Below are 27,884 nucleotides of genomic sequence, written 5' to 3'. Positions count from 1 at the left end.
GCATAATTTTAGATACTAGTTTTTGACAGTTATTTATTATGGCTTCGTTTACAGAAGGTTTAATTGAATTTTAAAAACTAACCAACACTGTCTGCTTATTGTAGTCTTAGTTAAATAAAAACAAATACGTATGACTGAGAAAGGTTAGTATCCACTATTTATGTCGGATCTTAACAGCCTACCTCCACCCTTCGCCAGTGATACAAACTCATTATGCTAAGACGCTAAGTAGAAGACCTTATTTTAAGAAATTATTAAACATCCGCATAAACTGTAAGTGAAATATACCTATGTACCTACCCAGGGCTTTTTTTTAAAAAACAAAGGTGCCGGAACTCACTTCTTGTCAAACTTCTTACCTACTAATGAAAATTATATTCAAATATCATTTAAAGCAACTTTTCATATACCACGAAGCACATAAAAAAAACCGTGAAAAAAGGTGCCGGAACGCCGTTCCACCGCGTTACATGACAAAAAAAGCCCTGTACCTACCAATGAAATATATAAGAATCTGAATCGATTTGGTGGAACACAGTAAGTTATTATTATATAGGTATACTTAAATTTTTATAAATACTATGTGAACTTCCATACTGATGTGTTATATCTACGTAAGTACTCACCATTTATTTCACAAGTAATTACAGTGCTATAAAATAATCTATAGTTATTAATTTATCTCCAGGCATGTCCGATCAGTCGGTTGGTCGTGGGATGGATTTTAGTGTACAGCACCGTCCATAGGAATTGAGCCGTGTCAATTTATTTACGACTCAATTCCTGATGTAAAAAGCGTGTACAGTAAGTTAATATGATTACATTTTCGAGGGGGACAAATTAACCATTTCTATTTTTATTTCCTTAACCAGCTTCCGTGAAGTCATTTTCAAATTAACCACGAGGAAGCCGGAAGACCTCGTCGTCTCACTTGATTCGTATTGCAATACTCGCAGTCTTCAGCAGGGGTGAGGGGGTAAATGTGAATCCCCGCAATTTAAACTGAGACACAGTTCCTATTACCGTCGCGCAGAAGTCTCTTTTGTACACTAGGAGAATAGTTTGACGGCGAGTGCCCAAGAGAAGACATTTACACGATGGTTGGAACATTGAGTATTGCTTTATGATAGTGAAATACAAGGGTTGCTTAACTTGTCCAAGTCTTAATGTCTTCAGCCAAATATTATTCATAATGTTCAAGTTGAAGAATGGCAGTTTTGATACTGGATGATCACATCCTACTTGTAGTTTTACATGCTTGATGTAAGCAGGTCATGCATTGGATACGTATCGTATGTCAACGGAATAAAATGTCTGTAAACTGCACAATATTTATTTAACATGTTTACCCGTGCTATGTCGGATATTATGTGTTCATTGTGGTAAAATTAGCTCAAAGAATAGAAGAATACGCTTTACCACAAATTAATTATCTAGTTAATTAGAGTTGTGCGGTTTTCAAGCGTTTTCTAAATACCAAATACACCCACGCATTAGTGACATTATCTCGCTAATCGATGACTGCGATGTATTAGTAATAGTCCTGTCATATTGACATCCTCTTGAGTGGCATATTATAGCAATATCACACCGCAATGACATCAGTCTTACAATGGCAGTGATATCAATATTATTCCTTACGTCAAACTGATATCACGTCACATTGGTTTGTTGCCCAAACAGACAAACCTACCTACTTATATACCACATGTTTATTAAAATTTTATAACAAACACTGTGATACTGATAACTTTAAAATCACACAAACCAATTTAATACTTTTTATTTACAATAATGTCTCGCATTTAAAATATTTTTATCTTTGTTTTGAATGACGTTTTTCACATTAAATTGCAGTACGCTTTTTCATTGTTGTTATTTTTATCAAAACAAACCTTTTGTCTTGTTTCTGTTTACATGTATTTGTTTGGCAGCAATTAACATTAATCGATATAATGTGTAAACTCTCTTTTATCTAAAATCATAAAATAGTGGTTTGGATACCACGTATATGCTGTATTTGTGTATTCTATCAAATTCTTTACTGTTACATTATATGCATTAAACTTAAACAATGTACCCAGTTAGTTACTAACAAACCACCGTTTGACTCCGGACGAATTACGTGGGAATCGCATGAGGGAGAGACTGTTTTGTGGAAGAGAGGAAGTTGTATCAGGATAAACAATGTTCTGGTAAAACTGATTTTTATTAATAAATTTGAAACTGCAAAATTGGTTTATAGTACAGTTTAAAATTCGCGACGTCGAACGTCGGAACAATGTTTGATTCCTTTAAGTATACAGTACGTGTACGTGTATTGAACAACGCGTCTTAATGTTGCGGCACGAAGGCAAATACTGAACTTGAAAAACACTATTCCAATAGGGGAGTTTAAACTCTGTGGACCCATCAGTGGGTCTATTCTATACTTATCGACCGCTAAAGTGATAAAGTAATAAATATTATCAAACTTAGGGTAGATTTGTATCAAAATATTAGCACTTATTGTAACAATTACACGAAGATGGTTTTTATTGTTGCAATAAGTGCTATATTTTAACAGCACCTATCTTGCTGCTGTTAAAATATCGCACTTATTGCAACAATAAATACCAGCTTCGTGTAATTGTTACAATAAGTGCTAATATTTTGATACAAACCTACCCTAAGTTTGATACTATTTATTACTTTAGTGTTCGATAAGTATAGAATAGACCCACAGGGAGACGTATCATAAACCTAAAATGTGTAACGAATCCTCTTAACGAATGGCAGCGGACTTGAAATGCATCCAGAGGTGTGACGTCTTAAAAACACAATGTCATTACCTACCTATTATTTTTCCAATGAACCATTTAACATCGAAACTATTCGATTCTGTAACAAACTACCGATAATAATTAAACTAATATTTATGATTTGATTGATACATACATAAATTATTATGTTTTAGTTGTCACAGGGTTTTTTATAATTCCGAGTAAGTTTTTGTTATTCCACTTGTACACAAGTTATTTAATCTATCGCTTATGTCTTGACTTATATTATCCCATGTTTAAATCAGTTTTCAGTTTCCCGGGCGACCTAATTCTGTAAACAACAATCGAATCGCATGAAATTTACGTCAATGTACATGTAGTGTGGTAATAAGCACTTACTCTGTACACAGTGTACAGTGTACGTACATAATCGAAATCGATGAATGTACATAGTTGATATTCCGTATGATAAAATACAAGGTAGGTATTTCTTTGTATTTTATTGTATCTGCGGTAGTTTACATGGGTGAACTTAACTGAAAACGCATTTATTATTATTAATAATTACTTACATATTTATGTATTGTATTTATTAGGTATTGTGATCCCGGACATATTTTTTTTTAATTTAGTGATATCGGGTTATTGCCTAACTGACTTTCAAATGTCTATTTAAAAGGAGAAAAAAATATAAGGTAGGTATACCAGTGGCGAAGGGTGGAGTTCTAGAGATCCGAAATAATTAGTTGCAAACTAAACTTTGTTATATTTAGTTTTTAAAATTCAATTAATCCCTGCCGCAAACCATAATTATATATTAAATAAAAATATTCTCTTGTCTATAAAATATCTAAACTGTACCATTAAATCATACATAATTTTAGATATTTTATATAACGAATAATACTTTTTACCTATTATGGTTTGGTTAGGCAGAGTTTAATCAATTTTTAACCCATTGATTATCGACTTTATTTTTGTGTATCTATAATACTAAATTGACTTCCAACAATTAAATATTAACAACTCAAATAGTATATGGTTAAACCATTTGCTTTTGAACATAAATAAAAAATGATACTTTGATATGGTTTAAAAGGCAGAAATGAAAACAAAAATATTTAAAAGAAGATAGGGACGTTCAAAGTGCAATAAATAAAAACTTTCGTTAATTTTTCTTCTAAATTTTAAGTTTAGTGTTAAATAAAAAAAACAATTACGTCATAAAGATTAATAAAACTACTTGTATTATAAAGTGTAATTTATTTTCGTATGATAACTTTAATACTTCATTGATGATAACACATAAAATATCTGAAAAATTATTGACAGATACTGAATTATTCGCGTTTATCAATAAGATTTTTATGTCCATTCCATTTTAAATTTGATTGGAAACATGAATACTTATTTTTGTCTATGCAGTGAACTGTTTTAATACATATTGAATTAAATATTCGATCAACAAATATCACAAACTGTAAATTTTAAAAAAAATACATCAGATAAGTACCGACTTACTATTTTTTATTTGATATTTTTTCAATCCAATATTTTATTCTGAATGGTAAGAATCCTTGCTATTTGTTATATTAATTCTGTAGAAAATTTCTTTCTGAACACATTACCTAGTGATGCCCTAATAAGGTGGACAAAAGCATTACCTGTACATATACCTACTGACACGATAATTCCTCGTATTTGGGTGTCAATGGGTTAAAAAAACCTTTCTGAAATTTTTATTCTTAGTTGAATGAAAACAATTAAGTTTGACTGACCAAGTTTAGTGTGCATTGTTTTTGTCGGATCTACACAGCCCCCATACGTCGTATAGGTACTTACTCATAATTTTTGTGTGAATTGATAACTAAAATCAAACCAAGTTCAACAAGACTTCTTCCGAATCTTAGAACCAACTGGGTACGTAGTAATAGATGTTGTTTTGTTTTTTTTTTAAATTTAATTTAATCGTATAGGTATGGGTAACTATGTAACACCTGACATTTATATTGATGATGTATAGTTATATAACATAACATGCAGGTTGTTAAAATGTAACATTATATTAAAAAAAAGAGTTAAACTTGAATTATTATCATTTACTTAATAATCGTAATCTGTAGTAAAACTATCGTTTTTATTAATTACTTTCGTTTCATGTTTGATTAAATTAAATGGCTACCGGCAATACGTTCAATCTTCTAATAAACACCACCCGCCTTGGGGACGGTATAAAACCCGATATAGGTACCCCATTCGTTTATTTAACATGAGTATAAGTTGGCCACATTTATATAGCTATCGTGGAATGTCGGTAATCTATTATAGATGTAGATACATCATTTGGTGCACATGCTATATTAGTATTTTCAGTTAACTTTGTGTTTTGATAATCAAGCCATAATGTGATAGACCAATGACAAAATAATTTTACTTCCACAGACATAATATATTACATCAATTAACAATATTTTCTTGGAAAAACAAACTGTGTCACTCGTGACTCGATTCACTTATAAAATTATTCTATTTATTTCCTTATTAAAGACATGGGAAATTTTGCCTTGAAAAACAGTAGTATTAATAGGTATTGTGTAAGGCGCAAGCATTCTGATAAACACTAGATTTTTCAGTAGATCTTATTTAATTATTTGATTATATTATTGTATATTTATATTCTTTTGCATACATATCGGTACTCGGTTAAATAGTATATACTGACGGGAATAAATCAAAATGTCAGACCGAGTAGTAAAATAAAAATAATTTTCAATTGTTAAACTGTTTTTAGAAACACTTAAATGACAATCAGGTAAGTTTTCAGTACCACCGCTTCAATGATATTTACATGCGACCGTCAAACACTTTTTAGTCATCGTAGACATACAATTTTAGCATTTAACATGACGTGCTATACGTTATATTCAATAAATACCATTAGACTGATGTTTTTAAATGAATAATTACTAGTACCTACCTATTTTATTTGTATACTTAGTGCTTTTTGTTGTAATATTAATAATACATATTTCGTAAAACGGTTAAAATCTAAGCTCAAGTTCATTGGTGAAGTTTCAGACTTTCAGACTATGGGTCGTATGCATGAGATTCCCAAAAACCTTATAGGCTATATACTGCACGTTCGTATGCATGAGTACAAACGTAATTAGCTGTTAAGTGACGTCACGAATGTGAGATCTCATGTGTCATGGTGTTCGTATTATAAAATTTCATTCCCCGATAAATAATTCAAAATTTTGAAATTGTAAATGTGTCTGAAAGTGTGCGAACGGTGCCATATAAATTTAATAATTATACATGAATAATTATTATGAACTTTAAATAATTTATCAGCTATTTTATATCACTTGTATTTTAAAATTATTCTACTGTACGAAAGGTTGTATTGCCAGTAAACTTTTCCATTTGGTGGCAATACTGAATATTATTATGACTAACTTCACTTCAATGGGACTTCTTCAATTATTATGAGAAATGTCAAAACAGAATAAGAATAAATGACAGAAAATGCAAATGATTTAGACAATAATATGTAATGATCTCTGTATAATATTATCATTTATACCAATCACCGTATGACACTATTGATGTTTCCAGTGTATCTTACAATAATTAACTAGGTAGGTAGGTACCATAATATTTTGAAGAACACAGAACGCTTCCAATTGTATATTTTAATGCCATATACAGCAGTAGGTACATATTTTTGCGGTGGTTTAGCGGAGATATTTTATCGTAATCTTACGTAAGTCCATCTTATGTCTCCATGAGAAATATTGCAAGAGAAATAGGTACGAGGCATTTTATCAGTTACCTACTATCTAGATCAGGGGGGGGCAAACTTTTTGGATGGAGGGCCAAATTCAAGAATTCAAAATGAGCGGCGGGCCGCAAGTAAAATACCATTTTTAGATATACACTATTTATTATCACGAAAAATAAACATTAAAAAAAATTTATGAGAAGAATGAAACTGTTGTACATTGTTTTTTAATTCAGATGTTAATTTTGTAGTTGATATTCTCAAAACTTCTTGTAAATGGGCATCGGAGATATTTGATCGTAAAGAATTTCTATTGAGGTTCATGATCGAAAATGTTTGTTCACATATATAGATTGATCCAAAAATAACGAACATTTTTCTTGCATAATCTTTAAGTTGGTCGAATTTGTCTGAATTAAGGGCATTGTAAAATTTGGAGATTTCTTCACGACGATGCAATTCTCTTAAATCAGTGTCACACTACGGATCAATAATCTCAAGTTGTAGCTCTGTCGGTACACTATCAATATCTATTGAAATCGATGTTCAACGTAGAAAATAGTGCTTACATAGTACGAGACGAGACGCAAGGAAGATGTACTGAGATAATACATTTACGAAACAACTAATTCTTCAAATTTTAATCTATTGTCAATATTTTTTAAAAAATTATAAAAAAAGTTATTCGTAATCAAAAATACAATTAATGATGGCGGGCCGCATAAAAATACCCGGCGGGCCACATGCGGCCCGCGGGCCGCAGTTTGCCCTCCCCTGATCTAGATTATAGACTAGGGATCAAAATTATACGTATTTTGTAAACAGCACGACCAGGAATTGTTTTTAGAGTTCGCAAATGTTTTACAGAATCTACAAAACGAACAAGGGCCTCAACCAAACGTTTGTTGCAATAAATGCAAAATTAAAATGACATTTGAAAGTGACAGCTGAGGCAGCCATTTTTAATGGCGCGTGACGTCAGATCGCTTACGTCACAAACAGTGTTATAAGCTATTCGATGGAAAATCGGTTAAATAGCTTATAAAGAATTTGGGAATCTCATACATACGGCCATATGTATAGTAATATTCAAAAATACCATTAATATTATGTTCCTTTTAAAATAAATGAAATGGCATTTCTCTGTTGTGTTGAGGAGATCTTGGCATGATCTGTAACATTGATTGTGTGGCAATTTATGTTGACAGAGGCAATAACAGGTAAGTGTACAGAACGTGGGTGTATTTTAGCGATACTTCACGTATTAATCGCACGGCATCGCTCCATCGACTTTAGTGCTATTTTGGGTGTCTGTTGATCGAACTCATTTTACGGCAGCTGGGATGGTTGAAGAGTTGAACTGGTGCCAAGAAGACAAAGCGGTCTAGCGCGTTCGCTGAATCAATTTTTGCCATCCACCACGTCTTCAGTTGAATTTCGTACGATGATAATCCACGTTTACAGCGTTAAGACAAACGCGGAAGAACTTTTCAACCATGGAAATAGATCTGACACAGTATTTTAAATTTTTCATAACATTTAAATATGGAAAGATAAATTAATAAAATATTCTTCTTTGTCGGAAGTAACCATGGTCGAATAATGTATGTTGCTTTTCGGTTGTTAATATCTTGACTACCACCCTAACAGCAGCGTAACCGGGCAATTGGTTGGGTGGATAAATAAATTTACAAGCATATAAAAAAATATTAGGTAGGTAGGTACATACCTACTTTCTGTAATATCGAAGAAAATTATCGTATAAGTGTTTCCTTTATATTTTCGTGTATGCAACCAATTAAATCAATCAATGGATTTGTATTTTTTTATATATATATTTCCTAATATTGCAGAAACTACAAAGTAAACAAAAAAATCTTGTATTTAATGATGCTATCGTTTACTACCGTAACCGGACAAAACAGAACATGTAATCCAATCCAATCATGGAACCCGTTTACTACATCATCTTGAAATCTACTTATCATTGTATCTTATTTTTATGATTATGTAATGTCTTCTGAGGAAAAGCTTATTCTGTGTAGAGAGAGATTGAGTCTAAATGTGGGAAAGGATTTTTATTTGAAAATCACAGGAGGCTCCAACTGGCCAAATAGGTTTTTTTTAACCAATAAAGGCGTCCGGGAATTTTCAGCAATGGGTGAGAATCTATCGAAACGTGAAAAAAAATCTCAGATCTGTTTGTATCACCTATTTATCCCATTTGGATGCTACACCACTACTATAATGTATCTGATAAACCCCTACTATAATAATTTGATAAATTAACGTTTGTTAGCCGAAAATCTCGGAAATCACCGAAATGCAACGACAAATTCTACACGTTTGATAATTAAAAAAATAATGATTAACTTACATTTTGAGAGCATTAGTTAATAAAAGTATATTTTCGCAATGCTTTGAATGGTACACACGATTAGCTGATTGTCTCCATTTCGTTTTATAAACACTACATTTAGCATCGCAAAATAAAATAGGTAAGTAATCAATTAAAATGCAGCTCTCTCGGTATGAGTATGATTTCCGTAGTCTGTGAAAAAAACAGTGCAAGCTCATTCGATTTAATTTGATATTATTTAGATTAGTTGGTACATATTTATTGTTATGCATTTGAATGATAATTTGACATCGTTTCACTCTACATAGCTGTATTTTATTTTATCGAACAATTATAATATAAACAGTATAACAAAATCCCTATAAATTATTTCCTGATACAATATTTTCAAGATCGCCAAGTGAACCCATTCTCATAGCCACATTATTGTTATTGTAGTGTCCGATAGTACAGTTATCCATGTTTTATCCATAATTTCTGTATGGGCATATTAAAATGACCTTGCTTCAAGATTAACTTCTTGTACCAATAATTGACAGTAAAGTATACATCGGCGAATGACCTATTATTGCGACTTGTATGGTAATCCACATAATATTATGTAGGTATGCATTGCGAATACATTCGTCACACGTATTCTAAAGGCATTGCTTATTTGAACGGTACCTCTTTTACTTTTAAATTATCAGTGATGTGTATAATTTTCATCAAATATTTTTTCTAGCTACTCTGCCAACTGCTTTTTTTTATATTTTGCTTGTGTCGAAGCTAGCAAGCATTGAAATATCGATTATTTCGAGATGATTTTGCCGTGCATTTTGTGTATGAAATTTTTAAATCATAATTTCAAGATGTCTACAGTCGTTCATACAAATCGGTAAGCTATTCACTCGAAGCCTACATACGTATGGTCTGACTTTTTAACCATTGCGTCCAGTAGTTGCGTAGACCTTTGAAACTTAAGATGAAAGAAAGAAAATTTTAATGTTTTGAATTTTTTGCTTACTGAGTATTAGGAAATTATAAATTTTCTAACTCTTGCAATCTTTACACGGAATACACGCGACCCCTTGCACCACGCGCATAAGTGAAGCGGTTGGACTCTAAAAGGCCCCGCCTAGGGTGGGAGCGTTCGGCGGAGCGTTGAGCGGCGCGCGCAACTCAAACGTATAACCGTATAAACGTATAACCAAAAAAAGACATTGTCTACGAACATTTTCACACACGGTTATGCACATTTATTCAAAATAATACAATTTAAAAAAAATCTATGGAATGTTGTTAAAAATATGAAATAATATATACCGTGATTTTTATTTATCAGTTATAAATTGTTATAGAACAGATACACAACAACGTATTTTTTCAAATATGTCTATTTTTTGAGCGTATATTACGTTTATCAATGTTTAGAAAAATACATAATTCAAACTAGTTGCTTAATTTTTGTGTCATTCATCAGTAGTAATATAGGATTATCTTATTCTCCCTAAGTATATCTGACTAGTAAGTGTGCTGTCTCCGCAGCCTACCTCTTTCCAAAAGTCACCCATTCGCCACTGTGATTTAGTATTTAAAGTATTTTTTTTTAAATGATTATGTTGCTTTGTTGGTTTCACGCAACAATAATCACAACAGTATTTTACTGATACAATTTACTGAACATAAAATATTTTTTTAATTGATTTAAATTTTGTACTATTTTGTACAGTTAATTCTCGCTTATATATATAATATTTATACAATAAAATAAGGTTTTTACCATTAGGTAAATGATGAAGTCCAAAACTTAGATCAATTAGAATTTTAATTCAAACTCCATTAAGTACTCGGTCGATGTAGTATTAATAAAATAAATTGATTTTGCTAAAAATGTATGCCCAACCGCGAATCGAACTTGCACTAAAAATATTCAGCCTCACTAGTGGAGCCTCTTATCCAATATATCGTTAGGTGAGTAACCATCGCGCGTAACATAACATAATCATCTTTTCATACAGTGAGCCAGACAATAAAAATCTCTTGAACAAACCATGTCAAGCTACAATATACAAGAAACTTTTGAATTATCCCAAGCCTTTGTTTGCGTGTGTTACTAGAAGATTCAGTAGACTCGGTTACTGTCTATCTATATGTAGGTGCATCCTAAATTTAATATTATCTTTGGAGACTGTTGGTATTTTTAGTTGTTAAATGTCTTTTGGTGATTAAAATCTACTTTTCTTAAAAAAGGTGTACGTGTACATACTTACATCTTCATTCCAATTTATTAGAATGCATATATTATGTTCGAATTCGGATTAAAATTATTTTTACTATCGGTTGAACTTCGTTATTTTGTCAAAAGTTTATATTATGTTTATTACTATGATGTACTTATATTTGTTTATAATTTTATACTCACACTCCAATACCTACCTATTAATTATTATTTATGTAGACGGAATGGTAAATTATATTTTCATTGTTGTGTTGGGAGAATTTCATAAGCCATCAACGCTTATATACTTTAAAACTAATTTTCTTGTTAATTATCATGTGTTGCAAATTTTATGTTAATGTTATATTTGTCGCCATTTTCCATAATATTATTATACTGTCCCGAGTGTTGACCGCTGTATTGCTTGCGCGGCCTCGGGTGGGTAGCCTTCCGCTGTTTTTATAATAATTTAATGTTATTGTTTTCATATTAGCAAATGCACCGACCGATTCAAATCAGCCTACGTAATTTATATTGTAACATCTTTAGGTGGCCATACATGTACAGTTTGAGTAGCAGGTTGAACCTGGCACACACAATAACTGTACGTTAGTGGGCACACCACAGATCAGTTCAAACTACCCCATTTAAATCTGTCGAACTGTCAACAGACGTGCCCATATTCGTACAGTTATTGTATGTGGCAGAGCAAGTGTCAAAAACAGTGGAGGTTAGGTTCGCAGAGATAATACACAGGGGTAGTGTTTAAATTAGTTTTAAGTAGGGTATACTTGAACGATATTAATACACGAATAATGTTACTTGTTAATTTATTATGTACATATATAATTGTTTTTATTAGAAACAAATTGACACAACAAATGACGTTGCCAAAAAAATCATGATTAGTGGATTGTGTATGTTATCGATTCACCGAGACAATATTATACACATTCGTGTAAATATAAAATATGATCTATAATCTTTTATTTTTAATAAATTATTCCCTTTAATGGGCATATGAGTCAGTATTTATCCATTTAGTCATATTTTTAGAATACGGTAATATTTATATATTGATTTTATATACAATTTAAACATGCCACTAAATTATATTTACATCAATCATTAGTATAATAATTAATTACTATGTTATTATTAAAATAATATATACTTACGTAAATTTTATTTAGATAAACAAGCATTGTCATTCACAATTAGGTATATTAATTTATGTTGTGAACGTCTTAAATTAATAATTTGTAATATTCTCAACATAAAATAAATACAATTTGAATACTGAGTTATTAGTCTATATTTTCAGAATAACTTAAGATTTATAATGCTCTCTAAAATTTTAACATTTATATTATATTGTATAAAATAATATGTTTACATAAATAATTATAACTTTGTTTTACCCTCGTAAAAATAAATAAAATAGATTTGCGATCTGCGATCTGCGCGTACATGTTATTACATTATTAATAATAAATGAATTTGTATTTTATGACAAGCAACACCAGCCGCAGCTGTATCGCGCGGTATATTCTATTTAACGTCACAAACATCTAGTGTCATCCGAGAACTTTAGCAACATCAGCCGCAGCTGTATCGCGCGGTATATTCTATTTAATGTCACAAACATCTAGTGTCACCCGAGAACTTTCGGCGAGTCGAAATTCCAACATTTTTACAAAAACACGGGAGTGGGGGGTCGCCGGCAGTTTGAACCTGGCAGACATCTGGCAGGTCGAAAACTGTCCGTCTATGGGCGCCGTAGATAATATATCTACCAAAGATAACTGTCATTACGTATTAACTGGCATGTTCAACCTTTCACTCAAACTGTACGTGTATGGGGAGCTTTTGCGAGATTTTTCATCCGGCTTTATCCGGAAATCAAAACGTATTAAATAAGAATAATATCAACCATTATTACCAAAACATATCTACGTATTTTCTACGTATCAATGTATTTTCACTATATTTTCGTATGCCTCATTTTTGCGCATTTTATGTGTGTATTTTAAATTAGCAATGTTAAATTGTTAAATCTTCTCTAGTACCTTGGTCCTAGGTATTCGTCTGGATTTAAAAAAAACTTAGCAACTGCAGCGAGGTTAAAATTTAAATTTGTATAAACCCTGACGCCACATAGTAGAAACCTGTTAGTAATTATATTATCTTGATTCAAAATTACAAAAGATGGTTGCCATTATTGTCGGAATTTGAATACACCTCAGGTGGGCAGGTAGGGACTATGGACTCATGTATCATTCTAATGGGTACCATTTGCTAATCGTGTAAAATTCTTAAGTATATAACGAGGGTATACTGACAGAACGCATTATTTCAGTTTTTACTGTTTTTCTGTTTTAAATGCCAAAATGTATACAATTTTACGCTCTACGTCCTGATAAAACGCACAAAGGCATAGGATATAATGGTGAGAAAATAGAAGCATTATTAAATCATATTGTTATTTTTTTATTCTGATAGTGACCTAATGCGTTCTGCGTATACAAAATACAGGACTTGTAACATGTCGTATATTGTGTTTGCCATTGGTTAGTCTTTATAATGTAGAAAAAATGTTTTTAAATCATAAAAAAATCTACGTGGGAGAACGCTTTAAAAAAAATTTAAGTCCTTTTTGCGATTATCTCAGAACTTGTTTTAATAAGTTAATGCTTTCTGTCAGTATACCCTCGATAATATGTATCTACTTATTTTTTAATGCAACAAATAACCTTGTCCATATCGCGTTTTGATAATTACAATTCATAATAATTGTAACTTCTTAAGCGTCTATTCTTTGTTATAATTATTTGAATAGCACTGTCATTTCTAATTTGTTACATGATATCAATTTAATTACGATCCTCTGGAAAACTGTGTGCACACTACATATTAGATACCTAGGTATGTCTAGTAACAAGATTACAACAATATTTTCCTTGTGGAATTGTAAAGTAAATTTTAAATTACCGATGGTGACTTGCTATGAAAAACTCGCACAAGAAGAATAATTCCATTTTTATTCACCATAGTTAATCGCGTGGTTTTACTCGCATTCACGAGTGACCTTTAAAACGGTCACGCCATATCTTTAAAATGTATTTACAATGTATGACGTTCATCACTGTTATAAGTTTATCAGTGTTGCGGTGTATATTTTATTGGAACACAGTGTAAATAGGTACCTACTTATAACAATTCTTTTAATAATCCTGGCAATCCAAACATATTCAGCATCGTTTTATGAGAACCAAACACTAATTATTTAAATGCAAATTGTTATTATTAAATGTTGTTATTATAAAAAAAATATTAAATGTATTTGTTTTTAAGGGGGGACATGCTCGTCGTAGGTCAAAATTGAGTTTTTATTGTATTTTCAAACCATGATCCTGGACACTCCTTAAACGTTGTAGATAATCTATTTATATAATTTTGAAGCCTTATTATCCTTAGAATTATCTTCAAATGTGTTAATCTTGCCGATTTTTTGAATAATAAAATGCCTAATTCTTGTCAAATTTGGGATCACAGAGATTATCAATATAATTTTTTATCGTAAATATTTTACTAAAATTATCTCGTCATAAATTATACTAATGGTTTTATAAATGCGATTAAAAATTAATAAATGTAAAAAATCTTAACACCACTGCACATTCATGTACCGAAATATGACTATATTCTAAAACATTAGAGCGAGAGGTTTAAAAGAATACTATTTTATGTAACCAAAATACTTTATGCAGTCATCAAATGTTTAAAATAAATATAAAGGATAATAAGGCTTCAAAATTATATAAATAGATTATCTACAACGTCTACAAAGGATCATGGTCTGAAAATACAATAAAACTCAATTTTGACCTACGACGAGCATGTGGGCCCTTAAGTAGGTAAGCTCTAGTGACTAGAGCAGCGGTTTCCAACCTGGAGGCGCGCCTCCCAGGGGAGGCGCGATCTATTGCCAGGGGAGGCGCCAAAATTTTTTAATAAATTAATTTTTATACCATAATATCTACAAATAAAATATTTGGAGCGGAGAAATTTAAAAATGGCGCTTTTGCAAACGCTCTGTTTCGGTAATGCACAAAACGACCGCTGGTTGCATGAAAACAATAACCTCAAATTTAAATGTCACTCGTAGCTAAAGTATCAACTGAAGCGTGTAGGCAGGGTGTGATATTGTTTTTTTAAATTGTTTTTGACGTGATTTCTTTAATATAATATAACAATAATACATGTCTTCACTTTTAAATGATTTCTACGCCAGATATATTGAAGCAAACAAAAATCTATTTCCTGAGTTCTTGGTTAGTTTGCTAATGCATTTTTCATATTATTTTATTAATAGTAAAAAAGTCGCCTGCGGCGCTGCTTTGTTTCAGGGCTATTAAATATTTTAAATATATGGGTGAAAGATCCTGGCCTGTGGGCCCTATTCAGTATGTGGAGCCCATGATAGAATCCATTAATTTTTGTCAATGAACGATGATGAATTTGGTTGACTTCTATTAAAATTGATTGTGGTAATAAACAAGCTCATTCGTCGCATGAAAAAAAAAATAATTAAAAAATGAATTTAATATAAGTAAGTAGTAAAAACTTGTGTGTTAAAAAAGTGTCTGTATTATTTAATGAAATAAAGGGGGGGAGGCGCCAAGATTAGATTTTTTTAAAGGGAGGCGTAGTAACATAAAGGTTGGAGACCACTGGACTAGAGTCTAATCAAATGTAACGCGAAAAGCACTTTCTGGGTACCCGCTATCTATGTAGGTATATCGATGGAATATGGAAATATTTATTTCGTTTTTTTATTCGTGAGGAAATGAAAGCAATTCAAATTTCCCTGACTATTCACTGTTTCGATACGAATATCCTCCTAGAAGTTTTTAACAATGTCTCAATGTCCGTCCAGCACTGTGGTTGGTATTGCACAAATTCTGTATCGCATTCCAATTTTCCAATCATTACTTTTTGCCCCAGCATGAAAATAACGATGAGAAACTACGATTAGTAGGTATGAATTCAACATACGAACATCGTTTATTATATTATTATAATATCGTTCATTTTCATATTCCTATATTTATCATTTCTATAGTAGTGGACACTCTAATTTCAACTTGTCAAGTATTACAATAGGTACCTACATATTATTATAGGTAAGTACTTATGTTTGTTTAGTGAGTTTAGTCGATTGTTAAAGAAATACATAATATATTATTAATAAGTACCTATGTGTTCTGTGATATTTGCGATTACCAGTTAAATTTTTTCATGGTAGTGGCTATCGTCCTTGGATTTGTATGCCCTCCAGACGTCTTTGTATATCATTAAGCCAGGCGCGCACTCCCATGTTTGAATGATTCATAATATTATTATGTTTGACACGGTCATTACGCGGGGTGTGTACAATCTTGGATTTTATATTTTAATGCACCTATTACATTCATCATTCAATTTATAAGGGTTGAAATGAGTACAAAGTGGAATTAGATATCAATCTTTGGCGATATACATTATTTAAGTACTTACATACATTTAGATAGGTACCAACCTAAAACAGGTGATGTTTTAATTTTTTTACGGGCGGTACACGAGAATTATGAGTGGAATGATGTCTGCCGGTGACGGAAAACTGTCATGATTTACTCGACAAATGAAATAATAATTAAAGACAACGAATGGGATCGATAACGCAGGCGCGCACGTTGCCGATTGCGCTATTGCTACCACCATAGGATGACTGACTAAATTGAATATTATAATATGATTTACCTTCAATAATTTAAATTATACTATTGATAACATCGTACAAACACAATGAATAATAGATTTTATTAAGTTAATGTCCTATTATTGACCTTCAAATGAAATTTGCATGTATTTTCCAAGCATTTTATTTTAATCGATAATATTGAAAAAACAACTATTAATGTAGATGGATGCAAACAAATAAATTATTGATTAATTTGTGTTGGTATTGACAGATATCAATAAAGAAATCATCTATTAAGTTTGATTTAAAACTTAATAGGTTACAGTTATGCATACATTCCAATTTTATTCAAGTATTTTTTCGAATTAAAATTGCATTAGAACACTAAAATTACATAAGTACCTACATAATATAATATGGCCGGTACTAATAATACATGGTACCGAGAATGTAGAGCAAAACGAAGAGTTTCACTTCTGTTACGTGTGTTCGTCATACACACCCTCATAATTTTTTTCTTGCCAGATATAAGCATCTGATTGAACAATTAATATTAAAATAGCATTTTCAAAAATATTTGATGACGGAAAAGTCACTTTATAATTAATTTATACTAAGTATGTACCTATATGAAAATATTTAACGGTCACAAGTCCACACCCCATACTAAATTTAATTTAAAAAATGTAATTTTTGTCAAGCCAAGTCAAAAATGTTTTCGTCGTAAATAATAATTACCCTCTATATACCCTTGTATAAGGGCGTAACCGTCATCCGAGGTGCGTCAAAAGCTGCCTACTTTAAACATATCTCGTAATGAGTTTTTATTTTATAATTCTGCACGCATCATCGCCTGGGGCGAAAGGTCGGAAAATTGGTTTTTAAATACTTCCACATAGGTATTATAAACATACAAGCCTACGTCGAAATAATATTTGTGCATATTTCCATCCGATGTCGTTGATGCTTGCGCTTGTGTGGGCTTTTAAAAATTAAATATCGCGACTAAAACATGAATTTTGCAAAGTATTCGCTCATTTCGTGATCCGAAATCACGGCTGACCTGTTTTACTCAAGTGAAAATGGTCTATTTTTAACAGCGTGTAATTTATTCTTTCCGTATCTAAAAGTCAAATTCTGCTGACAATTTGCGTATAAATATTATTCAAAATTTAATAATTATTCTTCTTATGTTCCAATATATTGTGTCTTACAATAATAAATATTAAACCATTCACAATAAAGAGTTTTCTCATATTTGGCAATAAATTTCCCTATTCAATGGACTTGACATTCAATATTACCTTTATCACTGATAATGAAACTGTATCAAATATTATTTGCTTAAAATAATAAAATTATTGAATTTTGAACTATATTTATTATAATAATATAGGTATACCTAGTTAGTGTCTATTCCATCTTCAAGATAATTTTACATATTATGTACCTTACCTACCTAGTTGAATTGAAAATCTGTTATACCTACTTACTTAATTTTTTTTATATGATAGTTGCTTATCGGTACTGCTACTTGTGAGAGTAAATATTTGGGACTTTCTGTTTGTGTACCTACTAGATTTAAAAAAATATATATTTTAAAATATTAACTTACATAATATTATGAATGAAATATTTTTGTAATATTATTAGTAGATACTTACCCACCTACGTAACTTATTTGAAAATAAGTTAATAAATTTAGCTTGCCCACTTTACACGCAATCGAATGATAGTAAGACTACATTAATATTGATAATCTGCCTTCAATGTACCTATTTCAAAATTAAAATATGCAGTGTGACAAAAATGCTTCAATATGTGTATCGAAAAATACCCTTTACAATTTTAATATTACATGATTTATATGTACCTATACAGTCACATCATAATATATTATACGCTGGGCTGACTGCACCTGAATGGAGCACCAGTTTGAAGCCAACCTCGCCCTTGCCCTTGAAATTAGTTATTTTACGATGATGTGTGTATGCAGCCGAATTCCTACATCTATAATGTTCAAACAGCAACCCTCATAAGCATTTATCTGGTTGGTAACATAGGAGAGTTTTGGTTTTTGCATACCTTTGCCAACTGACTGTTTTTTTAGAGAGAAGAGAATGAAGCGCTCTGTTGCCAGTTCTGCAGATAATGATGTCATGGCTATATTTATTTGTTGGTCTGATCTCAAATTGGTCCGAACTACAGGTGTACAAGCTTGCTATAAGAAGTCACCGAAGATGGATCTTCAAAGAATACGTTTCTATGATTTTTTAAGACGGCCTTTTGCAATATCGCATACGGGCCCACATGCCCAACGTATGTCAAAATGGAAATTGTATGGTATTTTCAGAGCATAACCCTGGGCATTCCTTAAACGTTGTAGTTAATCTATTTATATAATTTTGAAGAATTATTATCCTTTATATTCATTTTAAACATTTGATGACTGCTTAAAGTATTTTTATTACATAAAATAGTATTCTTTTAAACCTCTCGATCTAATATTTTAGAATATAGGTAGTCATATTTCAGTACATCCATGTGCAGTGGTGGTAGGATTTTTTGAGGTTTATTAATTTTTAAACGCATTTATAAAACCATTAGTAAAATTAAGGTTTACATTATATAGTGAAATATTTACGATAAAAAAAATATTTTATAATCTCTGTGATCCCAAATTTGATGAGAATTGGGCATTTTATTATTCAAAAAATGGGCAAGATCTACACATTTAAAGATAATTCTAAAGATCCTGATTATAAGTTATGTCTGACCATTCAAATGTGATAAACATTCTACGAATAATGTTTGCTTTATAATAATTATTGACCTAAGAATAAGATAGATTTTTTTTGAAATACGCCATTTCTATTGGCATGTCCCAATGGTTAAGCTACAACATACGGCCGTAGCACATAAATTGACAAACGATAAATGAAGTAGGGAGTAAGATCATGTTAACGCGCGTGTTTGAACATGTACGTAACCGAAAAGGCGAATGAGGCTTTTAATGAATTCTATTACATCGCAAACCTTTGTCTGCTTCCTTATCCACTCTTTCCTCTTTTTGTCCTTTCGCGTTATGCTCAGCATGCACCTGTCCATACCACGTTGTGCTACTCTAAGTTTCTGAATCTCTCTTTTACTTAGGGTCCATGTTTCACACGCACGTGATCACGGGAATTACATATAACACCTATTAAAATAAATATACCTACTATTCGTCATGGGCGTCATGGCATATGCATGTAAATGCGTTCGATATTCCACGTATATTTTATTTATGTGAATCGGTTGAATGATATTGCAATATTAATAATTACATTCAATATTTTGTGTTCGCTGTATTTTTCATTCTTGTATTCTATAAAAAAATAGTGGTCACCCAACCTTGCATTGGATACTCGATTAGGAATAGGTACATCAACAGGCATCTTAAATTAAAACCAATCCGTTTATTTTCAATCATGGGTGCATGCTTTCTTTTTATACCGGTTTATTGAGCGAATTTCCTCTTCAATTATTGTTCAGTACCCGTGTACTTTTCTTTCGTCATTGGTAACGAACCGATCCATACTTCCACTGAAAATAGTCTTCATTTGCCAATAAGAAAACTTTCATGACCAAACTTTATTTTTAAACCAAGTGAAAAATTTTATTCAGGACCGCCTTTTAATCATTTAATGTTTAGGTAATAATAAATTATTATGCGTGTTTTGAATAAACTAGCTTATTATCGCACGTAAGTAATGAGTAATGACATACGTTACCGCGTTCACGAAAATAGTGAATATTATTTAAATTGGTGTAACTAAAAAATTTATATTTGGCAAATGATTCCGGTGTCGAAAATATATGTTTAGTCACAGCATATCACACAACGTTTGTGGACAAACGTTGCTTTTCTGAAAAATACAATAATGAACATCAGTGTAAGCATAATATTATTTATTACTTAGATAATATAGACACTAGGTACTAGAGGTGGGAAAACTGGTCGATTTTGAAGTATACTTACTACCAGTATAAAAAAATACTTAGTATCGAAACTTGTTCTAAAATACTTACTAGTATTTGGAATACTATATAGAGCGTTTGGCGTGCATATGCGACATAAGTCTCATACTCAACTGAAACTAAAACCAACTCCATATTAGTATTTGAAATATCGGCTTCAATAGAATCGGTAAAAATACATTGCTCGGCTTTTCGAAATGTCCCATTTATCATAAAATTTTAAACACATATTAAATTTATGAGTTGTCTTTCTGCTAGGTTATAATCAGTGGCGGCTCGTGAATATTATATCTGGGGGTGCTGCGGTTGATTTAAAATAAAAAAAAATGAATCGATTTAAATTTTTAAAAGTTCACAATGCACCAGTTGCCTGACGCTGAGTACCTCCGCTACACGGAAGTATATCGGAACATGTATATGTGAGAACGATTAAAGACACATATCAGCATTCCAATGTACTTCTTTGTAGCGGAGTACTCATCATCAGGCTACTAATTCAGGCGGGTATTTGGAGGTTGGTGGTATTTCGTATGTTTGTAAAATAAAGAGATTGTACACTGTGAGTTCTAAACGTTTTTTTTTTATTGAACCCAGCGATAAGACATAATATTATCCTACTACTGAACGACCGAATTGCATACCGGCTGTTGTCATATTTTATAAAATGTCATTTTGCATATTACAATATTTATTCACTTATTAACGTACCTATATTAAATATTAATATAAATTTAAAAAAAAACATAAAAAATATTTGTCGGAAGATGAATGGATTCGAACCCACGCGAATTTGAATCTTAGACCGTGAAAAATTATAATAAAACAAGCGGTCACCCATCCAGGTCATAGACGCGCTCAATGTTGCTTAACATCGGTGATTGGATACAAACTTTGTGAGCGCTCTGTTATGGGTAAGCGTAACTATGACGTGAAAATTTTTGATAAAATACTTGTAGCAACAATTTCTGCGTTAACAGTTGAATTTCTGCATACAATTTTAATATCGTGGCAAGCAGTAAAACATATACATGTTAAGGGCGGATGTGCTCAGCGTGGGTCAAAATGAAGCTTTTTTTTATTTTCAAAGCATGATCCTGGACAGACCTTAAACGTTGTAGATAATCTATTTACATAATTTTGAAGCCTTATTATCTGTTTTAATTGTAATGTAACATTTGATGACTGCATAAAGTATTTTTATTACATAAAATAGTATTCTTATAAACCTCTCGCTTTAATGTTTTAGAATATAGTCATATTTCAGTACATAAATGTGCAGTGGTGTTAAGATTTTGTACATTTATCAATTTTTAAACGCATTTATAAAAAAAACCATCAGTATAATTTATATCGACATTATTATAGTGAAATATTTACGATAAAAAATTATATTGATAATCTCTGTTATCCCAAATTTGACAAGAATTGGGCATTTTATTATTCAAAAAATGGGCAAGATTAACACATTTGAAGATAATTCTAAAGATACTCATTATAAGCTATGCCTTTGACCATTCAAGTGTGATAAACATCCTACGAATAATGATTGCTTTATAATAATTATTGACCTAAGAATAAGGTAGTGTTTTTTTGAAATACGCCATTTCTTTTGGCATTCCCCAGTAGTTAAGCTCCAACATATGGCCGTAGCCGTAAATTGACAAACTATAATTGAAGTAGGGAGTAAAATGATGTTAACGCGCGTGTTTGAACATGTACCTACCGAAACGGTACATGTTCAAATACGCGTTTTTTTATTTCATTATACAATTGATTCTTCTGCCTTTTTTCCTTAAAAGAATGTCTATCACCGTTTAGTTGCTTTCGACATCTATCGCGACTCGCTACTAGCTCAGTCGCTGTCCCGACAACTTTCGCAACACGAAAATAGTATTTTCGTATAAGTATTACTGTCTAAACGACAGTACCTGGCTAAACTCTGAGCGGCAAGCCCCGCGCCCCGCGCCCCCCTTTGCCAATTCGAACATTATTATTCTATCGAAAATGGTACTGCATGAAATCACGCGATGCATCACTTTCATCGCGGTCATGATAAGTATTATTGAATGTATCGTTGCGTGAGCATGCTTAACAAGCTTAAAAAGCTTAAATAATATTGATATTTTCATATAATATACATAAATTTATGTATATTATAATATTACATTTTTCTCAATTTGCTTAGGGGTGTTACATTTCCGCAGTGCATAAATGGACGAGCCGCCACTGGTTATAATATTCTTGTTAACAAAAATGAATAACAGTGATTTTTTTTTAAATTGTAAACATCGAATCCATAGACTAATAAATTAAAACATACTATTGTATTCAAGCGCTATCTCGCTCGCGCGCATTTAATGTCAATAGTGTTGAAAGTCTACTAACTAGCGAGCGACTCGCGATGACATCATCACAAGTTTTTTGGAACAAGTTTATTGGGCCACACATGGTAGTAGATAGAGTATGGGTAGTCATTCATCATTCATCCGAGACTTGAGTACACAAACTGGTGACAGTATTTCTAACTCACCTCTACTAGGTACTCCGCCTGGAATGTGTATTTTTATGTACGTACCTAAATACTATGATTAATTAGTTCAGTTTTATTTTTGGTTGTTTCTCACTATTTATAATGAAGATCTACATACAAATGTTGAATCTGTAAAGACAACTCTTAAATATTTTTTTATTCCTGTGTCATTTGGTGTTCAGTAGCATGCAATTATTTATTTACAACATAAATAAGCATGTGTTCATACTCGATTATGTTTACTATGTGAACGCACACGTGTCGGGTCTACATAATATGCAATTTCAAATGCGGTGAATACCATCATGTAATTTTGTTGATATTATCGCTGCTGAATCCCTTTGAAAGATTATTAAATTATTTCGCACAGTCGTTCTGTTCTATTCGATACAAGTCAAGTTTCGCATAGAAACTATTGCGTCGTGGCAATTATATTACATTATGTATGCAGATTTCCACGCCTTCCTTCACCGAGCGAAATACTTTCCCGCTCGTTTCTTTACTACTTCGGTTTATTAAAATGGCATAATTGCCCACCTTTCAAATGTTGCGTACGTATCTTTCGGGCCCGCCTTCGTCGGTTCGGTTTTAGCTTAACCGCTAAGTCAGTCGTGCCGAACATCTGGCACAATATCGTGACCCCAAATTGGCCAACTGAAAAATTCTTTGGCATAAGTACTTACTGAATGTGTATATTTTTTAAGCTTCATCTCAAACTTCGCCCGTCCTTCTATTCAAATTCTATTAAAAGATAAACTAAAAATTCTTGGGCCAAATTCCAGTACTGTTTCACCGGAAGTCACACCAAAGATGACATTAAATGCAAGCAATAAGCTATTAATTTCTTCTCGTAAGGATCGCATTTCGCGTAGGTACTTGCATTTATTGAAGCAAGCTTGCGTCTTCGCTAGGTGGTGTGGTATGGTGGAATAAGTTTAGGAATAGTTTGCTTCAATTTCAGGAACATTATCAATATGACTACTTTCAAGTCGACTTACACGTCTAGTCATAGGAACACGTTATTTGACTACTTTATACATATTTATAGTGTTGTCATATTTTTCAGTTCGGACACTCATATTGTATAGCAATCAACGCATCAATAAAAAAACCAAGAAGCTCGTTGTTCCCCTTCGTATTATAATAGTTAAACAAAATGAAGATCATTATTGGCCACTTTTGACCATTTCTTCATTTTATCGCCTTTTTTCTTCATTGGCAATCCGAATATCACTCGTATTATTCAGATGAAAAGCGTTTCAACTATTGCACATTAGTCTTTATTATATATCATAGAAAATAGATCCACCATCATTGTTTTTATTTTTTATGTCTAACAGTGTGACCACTACCGAATCAAAGTTTTCTTATATGTAGAGTATCATTTTAATTAAACCTTATTTTAGATACCTCTTTCCCGCATTCGACCGCAGTTTTGTATCCAAAACGACTTATTCGAGCTAAATCCGGGAGTATTACAAGTTATACATGACCGAAACAATCAACATGTATTCAAATTATTTAATGAATTCTTCGGTGAAATTTAATTGGAACATTCACAATTACCAAGTGAACTCTCATAAATATCAGCATGATTGAATGCATTCGTAGCTACACGTGTCATGAACGTAGAAATAATTCAATTTTGTTATTACTAGGGGGTTTGATCTAGCTTAGTATGCACAATGATATCGGGGTGCAGTGTCACTGTTAAAAAAGCATTTTGCTGTCAAATCGCCCGAGGACGCTCCATTAGATTATGACTGGCAGCATTCGCGAATGTGATATTCGCCAACCAACCAACACCGCTGCCATCACAACTAGGTTAAGGACTTTCAAATTTAATGTCTACCTATCGACGGAGGTAATTTTTTAACCAATCGTTTTACATTTGCCAAACGGTTGCGCAAAATGGCGAGATCGAGAACGAGATACTACCAACCTATTATAGTTCCTATAAATTATAATTATTGCAAACATGCCGTATCATGCCGCAGGCAGGAAAGCCTACGGCGCTGTAATACCGATTTTAATATGCATATAAAAAATATTAAATTATATTACGTACTAAAACCCATCTATGCATTTGCATGCATACCTACCTTAATTTTTTCAGTGTGTTCTGACACCCTATTTTATTTACATAAATACTTACTACTTTACTACTCATAAGAGAATATAGGTACCTAAATAAAAACTTTTCATGAGAGCAATTTCCATTTCGTAAAATTATTGTTGGGCGATTTAATATAATGAAATAGTCTTTGTGTTTTTTTTTTAAATAATACCTACGGTAGTTATGCATACTACGGTGAAGAATTTAAAAATGCAATGCTGAGACTTAGCACTTTTAATCTCATGAAGATTATTAGAAAAAACTGTAAACTAAAGTATGGTGTAAGTATCCTTAGTGTACGTCCTGAGTGGCAGCGTTCGGCGCAGCGTTGAGCGTTTGGCGCAACTCAAACGTATAACCGTGTGTGAAAATGTTCGTAGACAATGTCTTTTTTTGGTTATACATTTATTCGGTTATACGTTTGAGTTGCGCAAAACGCTCAACGCTGCGCCGAACGCTGGCACTGAGGCCTCACACTTAGCCTACGTACGGTAGCATGATTGATAATAAATACCTATATGGTGAAAATATGGTATGCTACATTGGTTTTTAAACTCCCTACAGTCGATAACTATCATTAGCTAAATTACTTTAATATAATTTTTACAATAATACCTACTTACCTACTTTGAAGGTGATTTGAAAGTGTTTTTTGTTTTTGTTTTACTTCACTTGCATCTCTGACGTCTGTCGTATCGAAGGACAGATACTTACCTGCCTATTAAATTATTAAAAATAAATTTTGGTTCCTAATTATTGATGCCTATTTACCGGGGGTTTTCCGCTTCGATTCGGACTAACTCTTCAATATCGTTATATTAATACTTAGGTACCTACGTCAATTGTTTTTTTGTTCTATGGTGAGCAATAATTGACCACTACAATACTAATAAGTGAATAACAATAACACAAGTAGATACTTCGCGCAGTGACCTTACATAAAACAAGATGACAATGTATTATTTCGACACTGCCCGAAACAACTTCTTAATTGTTGTTTATTTTAATAAACCGCATTTTTTTGTAGTACTTATTCCACTTTTAATCAATTAATTAGGACTCAGATGAATTTCAGAACTTCAGAACTGATGTTCAGTTGAAAATGTCCGTCTGAGGCGGACGAAACCGGTCATAATTTATTGATTAAAAATGGAATACGTACTGCAAAAAATGCGTTTTATTAAATTAAACAACAATACAATGCAGTTCCAGAATGAATTGACAGTTAAGAAAATAAAAAAAAATATATATATTTTGTTAACTCTAATACATTAATAGTTTAACACCAGCAATCCCTTGTTTGAATTTTCCGGTTTATAATTTATTGGTAATGTACCTATGCAAGTTAATAGGTACAGTATATTACCTACAATGCATTGAGGCTGCTCTCCACTGATTTTAAGAACATTGAATATTTCCTGCGTAATTTACATAGAATCTCAGCACGGAATAATATTTAATGAATGTTCATTTGTTGTAATTATCCCTAATTATATGAATTTAATGACACTCCGGCCACTCTATTAGAAACAGTTATGTAAATAGCAAAAATAGAAATAGTATGTATAGTCATTATAAAATAAATTGCATAAAAGGTATACTATGTTTGTTTTATTCGTGGAAGATGAAAGGTTTTTGTCAGTGCACCAAACAAAAAAGGGAAACCGCTGATGCAGTTTTACTAAATATTAATACGATCAATTGCATTTTATATTGTTCAAACTTACATTCGAATCTCGAATACCAAGATAATAGCAAAGTTATTTATTATAATACGAAAATCAAAACCATTATTAAATATGTAGGTATCTATTGTGTCTATCGGTATCTTACTTATTGTTGACGTCTGTCTGGCTATCATGGTATACCTAGCTTAAAATAATAATTAATTTTGGACTTTTTTTTGATTACACCAAGATTGCTTCTTGTTTACAACGCCATCGGTTGGCTTCACAACCTTGAATTTTAATTCCTAAACTGGTTCAAAATGCGCTAAAATAAAGACTCCAGTTTAATTAATGTTTTTTCAAGACTGATTTTATGTCAATTAAATAAAGTTTTACGTTTGGCATGTGAAATAGGGCGGTATGAAACATGCGCCTTAATGTAATTGTAATTAAGTTTATTATGTACCTACTTCTTTCTATTCATATTGAGATTAAGATTTTTTGGAAATTTAAATTTTGGTTAATTTGAAATATTGTATATTTCACCATAATATTGCGGAATAAAATTGGTCTTCAGCTAGTCTTCATGAGGCAATCAGTGTGACATGCAACGTATTTGAATAATTCGAACGTTTGATATTTCTACTTACCTATAGTTACTACATATTATAATTCAATCATATTTCTTAAATATTTTATAGTG

The 27,884-nt window shown here is 31.9% G+C and overlaps 1 protein-coding gene across 2 annotated transcripts in view; it reads left to right on the top strand.

Moving 5' to 3' along the window:
• Positions 1 to 27,884, top strand: part of LOC147072139 (uncharacterized) — a 243,702-nt gene that overhangs the window by 81,524 nt on the left and 134,294 nt on the right. The window lies entirely within an intron of this gene.

This window comes from Rhyacophila brunnea, unplaced genomic scaffold, assembly GCF_057557595.1.
Source record: "Rhyacophila brunnea isolate RB1 unplaced genomic scaffold, BYU_Rbru_1.0 scaffold_2, whole genome shotgun sequence".
NCBI classification, from domain to species: domain Eukaryota; kingdom Metazoa; phylum Arthropoda; class Insecta; order Trichoptera; family Rhyacophilidae; genus Rhyacophila; species Rhyacophila brunnea.
The sequence above is the reverse complement of the archived record's forward strand: the minus strand, read 5'-3'. Positions and strand labels throughout refer to the sequence as shown.